The following is a 10031-nucleotide window of genomic DNA, read 5'->3' as shown; positions in this document are numbered from 1 at the left end:
CCAAGCCTCTGAAATGCTGATGCATGGAAGCCTTTTGGTCCCGGTTGGTGGCACCAACCGGGACAAAAGGCCCCCTGCCTAGGCAAGCGGTAGCAGCCACGTGGAGTCCCCATCTGTCCCGGTTCCTTGGCGAACCGGGACTAAAGGGTCAGGGCTTTAGTGACGACCCTTTAGTCCCGGTTCGGGAACCAGGACCAATAGCCCTCACGAACCGGGACGAATGAGGGTTTTTCTACTAGTGCTACTAGCAACCCACAGGTACCAATCTGAGGTTTTGAGACAAAGATCGAATACAAAAGATGAACTAGGGTTTGAGAGGAGATGGTGCTGGTGAAGATGTTGATGGAGATTGACCCCCTCTCGATGAGATGATCATTGGTGATGACGATGGCGATGATTTCCCCCTTCCAGAGGGAAGTTTCCTGGCAGAACAGCTCCACTAGAGCCCTAGATTGGTTTTGCCCAAGTTCTGCCTCGAGATGGTGGCGCTAGGAAAGAATTGGGGTGCGGCAGGAAGAAATGGAATTCTCAAAAAAAAGTATAAATAGCTCTTCCCCACTGCTGCATAGAATCTGATCTGGGTGAAAATCGACAAGCGCTATGAGCGGGACCGATGTTTCGTTGTCCCGAAATCTTCCTCTTTATTTTTTCCAGGCAAAAACCCTTCATATAGCAAAATATGGGCACTGGGGGCCTGCCAGGCTGGCGGCAAGGCAGGGGGTAGGGCGCGCCCCCCACCCTTGTGGTTGACTGGTGGGTGCCCCCATGTGCTTTCTTCTCCCAATATTTTTTATATATTCCAAAACAGTTCTCCGTGAAGTTTCAGGACTTTTGGAGTTGTGCAGAATAGGTCTCTCAGATTTGCTCCTTTCCGGTCCAGAATTCCAGCTGCCGGCATTCTCCCTCTTTGTGTAAACCTTGTAAAATAAGAGAGAAAAGGCATAAGTATTGTGCCATAATGTGTAATAACATCCCATAACGCAATAAATATCAATATAAAAGCATGATGCAAAATGGACGTATCAACTCCCCCAAGCTTAGACCTCGCTTGTCCTCAAGCGAAAGTCGATATCGAAAAATATGTCCACATGTTTAGAGATAGAGGTGTCAATAAAATAAAATACGTACATGAGGGCATCATGATCATCTTTTTAGAACATCAACATATAATGTCATATAATTTCTTATGCCAAAGTAACAATTCATTCACAAGGTAAAGTATGAGTCAGAAAATTCATTGAAAACTAACAAACTATGATCTCAGTCATTGAAGCAATTGCAATTTATCATAATATCGGAAAGGGTCAATTATAAGAGCTTTTCAGCAAGTTCACATACTCAACTATCATTTAATCTTCCATAATTGCTAACACTCACGCGATACTTATGGGTTCAAAGCTTCGGTCGGACACAGAGAAAGATATGGGCTTATAGTTTTACCTCCCAACCTTTTACCTCAAGGGTAATGTTAACAATAATACTTTATGACAACCTACATCCGAGTGGATATATATATATATATATATATATATATATATATATATATATATATATATATATATATATATATATATATATATATATATATATATATATGTATATATATAAACACTATTCTAAACACGGGATCAGAATAATATTCTGATCACAACCAGAACTTCCTGAGTTACACGCCTGAACTTCCCTCTGTACGAACCCGACCTTCGGGCTATCTTCGCAACTGTGTCTCCCCGCGTGAATTTTTCTGGTTAGTCGTCTTCTGTGTGATGTAAGTGTAATCTGCAATCTATTTCTAGCAACTATATGCCCGTTTTAAATATGAATCTCGCTCGTTGGCGGATTTGCTCTCGGGTCGTGATGAAACATGTCTCTGTTGCAATTTTACTGCCGAGTTGTTCGACCTGAACTTCCCTCGGAACTAGGTTGAATTTCCACCAGCATTGCCCAAATGGGGCTTGCGACATACCATTGGAAAGCTATCGACACCAGTATCATGACCCAAATTAAATTTTTGTCAAAATGTAAGCGGTTTAAGAGCAGTTTTGAGAACCGTTTTTTCTTCACAAAAAAATGTGAATCGTACTTTCGATCGCATTTCTAAACCGTTTATTGGAATGAGGCAAATAATATGGTGTTGGAAAGCTGCTTCAAAACCGCTCCTTCCACATGTTGAAAGTTTTCTCTAATTCCCTATGGTTAAATAGTAATTTGCAAAAACGTAAAATTTCGCAAACCGAATAGCCGATTTCATATTTTCAATACCATTTCTAAACGGCTAATCCAATTGAGCCAAGTAATATGGTGTTGGAAAGATTATAAAAATGCGCTACTTCTTCATGTTGAAATTTTTCCTAATTTTGAACGGTTTAAGAGTAATTTAGAAAACAGTACAAGTTCCATCGAGTTCGTATTTTCGATCTAATTTTTTAACTGTATGTCCGAATGCAGCAAATGATATGGCGTTGGAAAGCTTGAGTAAATCGAAACTTTTTGATATGTACTGTTTCTCCCAATTTCATAAAATTTTGAGTCAGTTTTGAAAATGGTAAAAACATATTTTCACGGTAATTTCTACAAACTTTGTCAGAATGGAGCGAATAATATACAGTTGAAAAGCTACGAAAAATGCAGAACTTTTTCATGTTAATGATTTTCTCTGATCCCAGCCATTTTCAAGTAATTTTAGAAATGGTGAGATCACTCGTTCTTCCTTTATAGCGAAACAGATTCGTCGAAAATGAATCGCGTGAAGTACTTGAACTTCTGTGGCAGTTCTGCTTGAACTTCACTCTGTTTTTCACGTGCTTTTTTTTTTGCTCGTAGCTCTTCATTCACTCACCGGAATTAAGCAAGTGATATACCGATGGAAAGTTGCTGTAAACACACAACTTTTTGGTGTTGATCATTTTTTCATACTCAGAACGGTTCAAAATATATTTTTGAATGTGTAAAACAACGTTGTTTTTTGCCTGTTTTTACATGTAACTGATGGTCGGACGTCTCACACTAGAGGTCTTGAACTTCACCGGGAGTAGCACGTGAACTTCTTGCAAAAAACCTTTTATGCTTTTTGTTTTCTATTCCTATTTTCCTGTCTGAAACGTATTTCGTGTATTAGTCGAACTTCCCGTTGTTTTCGTCTTGAATTTCTGTCACGTATTTTTGTTTAACCTCTCTCACAAGAATTTTGAGCTTTCTCGGGCCGAGCACTTGAACTTCTAGCAACAAAATTTCGGACTTCACCATTTTATTCTTTTTTTTCTTATACGAAACGCAGACCATGCAGTACATGAACTTCTGGCAGTTATCAAACCGAACTTATCTCTATTTCGCTTTGGTAAAGTCTGAGTTTTTTATATACATCGAACCTCTCTAAATTTTGTATTTGAACTTCTTTGTGTATTTTTTTAGAAATGTGAAAATTGAAGTTTTGCTAGAAATATCGAACTTCTTCGTTATTTTCAATTGACCTTGTTGCTTTTATTCTTTATTAATCGGAAAATCCGAGTTTTTTAAATAAATATCAAACTGCTATGCTTTTTCCAATTGAACTTCTTTGTTATTTTGGATTGAACTTGTTGGTTTTTTTAGTAACCTAAAAAATTGAGGTTTCACATATAATATCAAACTGCTCCATTTTTCAATTTGACCTTCTTCGTTTTATTTCTTTTAGTAATGGAAATGATTCTAGGTTTATAATAAATATTGAACCGCTCATTAATTTCAAGTTGAACTTCTGTTTTTCTTTATAAATTAGAAAGATCCATCAAAAATCATGTGAATTGATTGAAATTTTTTGTTTGTCAATTTCTTTGACCTCTCCATTTTATTAATTTTGAAGTTTCAGAGTTAACAAGTCCATTTATACATGAGCTTCTCGATGATATGTCCCCGACCGGCTCAAGTTTTATGCATTCTTACATATACAAAAAAGGAATGGAAAATAGAAAAAATGTTGCGTTCTTATGGACACCACTAACACTTCTTCAGAGCACATTAGTCCAATGTAATTTTTTGCATAATTTTGCCGCAAAAAAATGCATTTTTTTCTTGTTGTCAACATCAAGTAACATAACATCGAACTACTGTGTTATTTTAATTTGAACTTCTTTGTTTTTAGTATCAACCTTTTTGTGTTTTTCATATATTTTCAGAAATGAGGTAATCATAAAAATGGAAACATAAACTTTTTACTATCAACCCATTTGAACTTTCTCAATTTCACACAATTCAATACATTTTTTAATTTCATTTTTTTATTGCGTTGTGAAGTTCTCTTTTTTATTTTTATATATGAAATTTTCTATGTGAATTTACATGAACTTGGACTTCAATTCTTTGTAACCTTGAGCTACTCATTAAAACACCTTTTTCTGTTTTTACGAATGTGGAAATTCAACAAGCGCCAAATATAAGTGAAACTATAATAATGAACAGATTGGCTCATAAGTGTGTGAGGGCAGAAAAGCAAGGTTTTTTATGGCCACTATAGTGCAATTTGACCAGACGCATAGAAAAATGTTAAGAGAGAAAACGGTTGTAGCCTGCATGGAGCTTTCCTGTAGCGTGAACACTAGGGTGAAAATGTACAAAGAGAAAACAACTGTAGCCTGAAAATGACCAGACATACAAAGAAAATGTTGAGGGAGAAAAATGTTGAGAGTATCAGCCATAGCCTGATCAGTAACCTCCACACATGTAGATGGAAGTTCAGAGAAAATGCCATCGCCATTCTTCTTCTCTATCAGCAGCAATACAAATACACAAATTAAAATAACAGTAACTGACAAATCTATTTGTTCACGTAGCCTCCATGGCTCGTCATGGAGCTCCTAATATATAGAACAGGGGATTGTTAACTAATAAAATAGGTAGTCATTCAGATGTACACTAAAGAAAAACCATTTGCTTCAGGCGTTGCTCCTTTTTCGTTAGTTAACTGAATATTCATCAAGTGCCGCTTTTCTTCGTCAGTTTAACTCCTTCAGGCTTGCGTTATTGCGCATCAGTGCAAGTCTCTACGGGATTGGCGCATCTGCAAAAGAACAAAGAATATCTATTAGTCATGATGAGCCACCAGTGGAGGCGTGGAGCGCATATTCCAGAAATCAATTGTGCATACAGGGTTTAGCTTGTACAATATCGGGAGGTGAGCACAAGCTGCAATACGATTGCGTAGCACAGAAGGCCAGCAGACGCGCACTCTTGTAAGCCGGTGGCAGAGCGTTGGGAATTCAGAGCTGAGCTGCATCGCGAGCGTCAGTGTGCTCCATGCGTGCGGCAGCCGGCTGTAAGGGACTAGATGGGATACATGGTTCGATCTACACTCTCTGTGGTAGTAGCAGAGTACAAATCATCAATTACACGAATGGAGGAAGCGCTCTTGAGAGGAACCGAGGAGGAAGAAAGGTAAAAGGGGAAAGAGAGAGGAGCCGCCGCCGTTCCGTGCCGTGATCCACTGGATGACTAGGGCGTCGTCCACTGGCTGGTACTTGTAGTCTTCAGCTTTGGTAGTCTGATGGGCCCGGCCCATGTACCGGTCCAGGGGCAGGCCCGCATAACCACCAAGAGGGGCTCCTGACATCCCTCCCTTCTTGAAATTCGGCTTGACCCCAAGACGATGCCACCCAAAACCCCCCGGATCCCATTGCAGTTGATTTTGCTTGAACTGGATGTAGTCATGATGGCGATCGAAACAGGAGTGGACTTCAACGAAGTAGGAGCAGTAGTCGTGGCTGATGGAAGCTCCACCAAAGAAGGCGTCGAGGACGTAGCCCTTGTCAACACCGTCATGGTCGAAGCTGAGGTAGTGCTCATGGTTGACAGAGCCTTGCACAAAGACGGCAGCGACAAAGATGGCAGTGACCGTGATGACACCCCTCCCTTCTTGAAAATGATATTGATTGTAGCCTGTAGAGAATGTCATACCACTCATGGCCGGTGCTCCCCTACTGATTATCTTCACAAAAGTAGGACTGTTTCCTCCATGAAAATGTTCTTGTGGGCAGCCGGAAGAGAACTACATGGCATCCACCACATGTTGGTCATCTTGAAACATTATTTGACAGTGAGTAATATCTTCCCATGGCTGAGAAATCTGAACTGACAATGTTTTGTTACCAGGGCCAGGATCCCAAGACTTCTGAAGGTGACGTGCACTACCTGATTTACTGCCAAGCCATTGAGCAATCCCAACTTCAGAGAGCCTTACATAAATCTTAATAATAGGCACAAATCCAGTAATAGTCGTCATGGGAAATAAGAGCCGCTGAGTGAACATGGCTGCAACAGGGGATGGCCATGGGTGTTTTGGTTGGACCGATGGTAAACAAAAGGATATGTAGGGTAACTTGCCCATGAGAAAAGCCCCAAACCTCGTGGCCCATCTGACAGTTGTCGCACTGGACATCATATAATTAAATTCATGAACTGTAGATACCCTCAAACAAGAACTTGCAAACCCATTGAAACGCCTTTTCACAGGTTGAGTTACTGTCGAAGTCAGTGCTTCTTCATAGCTGAGCGGCATCAAAATCACACACTCGCAATCCTCTGGGCGTCATACTGATATATCATATTTGAGTTCTTCCACTGAATTATTTGAACCATTGTTCTCCACTGTAGGTAAGCATTCTCCAAATTCTTTCACAACCTGAAGAAAGGGATGTTAATGACTGTAATCCTCAGGGGCATTGATTGCACAGGAATTTGAATAGGCTGCAAGGTTTCCCACAAGAAAATACATACGTGGAAATAATGTCCTCTCAAGCTGTAACACCAACAATGCCCTGCTAGTAGCACTCATGCATAAAGGAAGCAGCCCATGTTTTATCATATAAGAAATCGTCTCAGTGCACTGCTCTAGCTCAATCATAATCAACAAAGTTCCCAGCAGATGGATCCCAAAGCTAGATGTACTGATATCCTGAGTAGCAACCCAAGCCTGAGTCAACTCCAAAAGAACACCAGTGATGTGCAGAAATTCAGAATTTGTTCTCAAGTTTCTCCTGAACTCTGTAGCAAAATTGGTTCGCCATGGAGGTTGGGTTTGCAGCACCCGCACATGCTCCCCTGCTTGGGTGTAAAATGGATTGAGTCGAGTTAGAATAAACATGTTTCCCACCAAGTGAATGCCAACGCATTGGAAAATGTTGCTAGTGATTTTCTTGCTCTGTACTGCAGTATACTGCACTCTCCTTTCATGAACACTGCTTGGATATATAACTGAATGACCTGAACAATACTTATCCGCTGTAGCTGTACTTATGGGCTCTGCAACTGAATTTTTTGAACCGTTGTTCTTGAGCATAATTGTAGGTACGAGGTTCCTTAATTGTGCCACAATCTGTACGACCCTTTTATGCATTGTGCGAAGTACTACTGCATGAGCAAGAAGCACGTTGTGCCACTCTATCAGATGAACATGAGCGGCACCAGAAAAACTGAATTTGTATGCATGCCACCATTCAGTCAACCCCTGTACTGATATGTGTACCAAGAACAGATATTTCCAACAAGCAAAGTCTGTGGACTTCAAGCGTGAAAAGGTAGCAGCACCAGCAATGAAACGACTAAGACCTCTCAGTATTGGAAGAACTATGAGGGAAAATTTCCAAGATGGCCATGGTTGCAACTCCCAAGTAACAATCAAAGTCTGCAAGTGAGTATGATAGAACCATTCCTGCAATTCACTCCTCCTAGGTAGATGGTCAGGTAGCCACCACACACAACCAGAATCACTAGTGATAAATCCACGAACGATGCCACGGGACAGAACAATGTCATCCTTTGCAAACTGCACTTCAACAGGGTGCGGCCACTGTTGTGTCTTGGTTCCCTTCCGCAATGGTGACAGCAGCAAACCTTTGCTCTCCACCACGAGATGAACACCATGTGGCCGATGCTCTGTGAGTACAATTGGCTGCACATTGTAGCTTCCATTGCCCGATTTTGTCTTCACCACTGTCTTCCCTAAACGCTCTGAACATGGCTCCTTGCAACAGCCTGCACCTGAATGATACTTGAACGATGGCCATGGTCTTGGCCTGAATACGTGTCCCCTGTGCTTGATCTTCACTTGTACCGGTGATGGCCATGGTTGTTATTCGACATGGGCGGGGCATTCTGCCGAGCACTTAGCTGGCTCTAGTGCAGCCAAGTTGCTGGGAACGATGAGGACCGCACTATGGTCTGCCTCGCTCGCTACTTGGTTGGAGGTGTGGATGGAGGGTAGTGGCGAGTTGTCCTGCTCCTGCACGCTGGTCTTGGGGATGACGTTGGTGGTGGTTGGCACCAGGGTGGCGATCTCGGCGGCGACCTCCTGGTGGATGAGATCGACCATGGGCTCGGGGTGGACGGTGGTGGTGGCGTCCTGGATCTCGTTGAGGCTGACGATGGTAGAGACTTGGGTCGATCCATCCATCGAACATTTGATGGGCGCCCTGACAATGCAGGCAATGGACGCATCACAGATGACCTTGAGGACCTCTGTGGACTTGGTGGTGGAGGAGGAGACGTCGGGGACGGGCGCAGGTGAGGCATCGATCGACAAGCGAGGTGACCACGGGAGGGTCACCCACTCGTGCAATACCTAACGCTGAGCTCATCTCGTCTGCCTGAGCACATAACCTCTCGAGATACCACAACAACTGCTCCTTGGCAGACATGGCATCCCACTCAGGTGGTTTGACGGCGGGCATGGCGTCGTCGCTGGTGGAACGGAGGAATCGGGTGTGGACGAAAAAATTGGGGAAAATTGAGGGGTGGAAGGGTGGTGGCCTGGCTCTGTATACCAGACGTAAGGGACTAGATGGGATACATGGTTCGATCTACACTCTCTGTGGTAGTAGCAGATTACAAATCATCAATTACACGAATGGAGGAAGCGCTCTTGAGAGGAACCGAGGAGGAAGAAAGGTAAAAGGGGAAAGAGAGAGGAGCCGCCGCTGTTCCGTGCCGTGATCCACTGGATGACTAGGGCGTCGTCCGCTGGCTGGTACTTGTAGTCTTCAGCTTTGGTAGTCTGATGGGCCTGGCCCATGTACCGGTCCAGGGGCAGGCCCGCATAACCATCAAGAGGGGCTCCTGACATCGGCCAAGGTGAACGGCCTGCGGTGCCGTCGACGAACGGCTTGGACTCTGCGGGAGCGGATCCCCGCCGGGAATAGGCAACGTTGTGGCAGGGAAAAGCTCCACCGGCGAGAGCTCTGCCTATGGGGTGCTCACATGCAGCCTCGCTGGGGGAGCGGATTCGCGGAGGCAGGTGCTTGGAGGTGAGGATGAGGGCGGGGCAGCGGGTTTCTCCGGGCAGGGCGTGCGCCGGCGTGGGGATCGGGGATCCGAGGAAGGGGCTCGGCTGCGGGGGGAGTGGGGGTGTGGCAGCTACGCGGGCCGGGAAAGGAGGCGACGGTGGTTGTGCGGGGCAGGGAAGGAGGCAGGGTGGCTGCGCGGGTGGAGGGAGCCGGCCAGGAGGGAGGCGGCGGTGGCCACGCCGGTCAGGAGGGAGGCGGCGGTGGCCGCGCCGGCCAGGGAGGGAGCCAGCGGTGGCCGCGCCGGCTAGGAGGGAGGCGGTGGTGGCGGTGTGATGTGGTTCGTAGCAGAGGGCAGGAGGGGATTGTGGGGATCGTGGTCAGGGGTGTGTAGAGATTTCTTTTTCCCTTTTTTTCCACTGTACCGATTTGGGAGTTCGGAAGGATCCCGTCCCGTCGCTCCCTATATAGAGAGAGCCGTGATCCAAATAGTTATCTTCCTCCAACACATAATGCTTGCCAGAAATAAAAAATGTAAAAAGAAAAGGTGAAGATCACCATGACTCTTATATAAGGCTAGAAAATTACAGTAAAAGATAGACCCTTTGCGGAGGGAAGCATAGGTTGTCATGCGCTTTTATGGTTGGATGCACAAAATCTTAATGTAAAAGAACGTTACTTTATATTGCCGCTTGTGATAAAGAACTTTATTATGCAGTCTGTCGCTTTTATTTCTTCCATATCACAAGTTTGTATAAAGCTTATTTTCTTCACACTAATAGA

General features: G+C 43.9%; 1 long non-coding RNA gene across 1 annotated transcript; it reads right to left on the bottom strand.

Annotated features, from left to right (window-relative positions):
* Positions 1-4705: 4705 nt before the first annotated feature.
* On the bottom strand, positions 4706-9589 carry LOC119323368. The gene is made up of 2 exons (XR_005156277.1): positions 5123-9589; positions 4706-5035 (listed from the first exon to the last, which is right to left on the bottom strand). It is a non-coding gene; the product is annotated as an uncharacterized LOC119323368 (long non-coding RNA).
* Positions 9590-10031: the final 442 nt, after the last annotated feature.

Source organism: Triticum dicoccoides, chromosome 6B (genome assembly GCF_002162155.2).
Source record: "Triticum dicoccoides isolate Atlit2015 ecotype Zavitan chromosome 6B, WEW_v2.0, whole genome shotgun sequence".
Classification (NCBI taxonomy): domain Eukaryota; kingdom Viridiplantae; phylum Streptophyta; class Magnoliopsida; order Poales; family Poaceae; genus Triticum; species Triticum dicoccoides.
The sequence above is the reverse complement of the archived record's forward strand: the minus strand, read 5'-3'. Positions and strand labels throughout refer to the sequence as shown.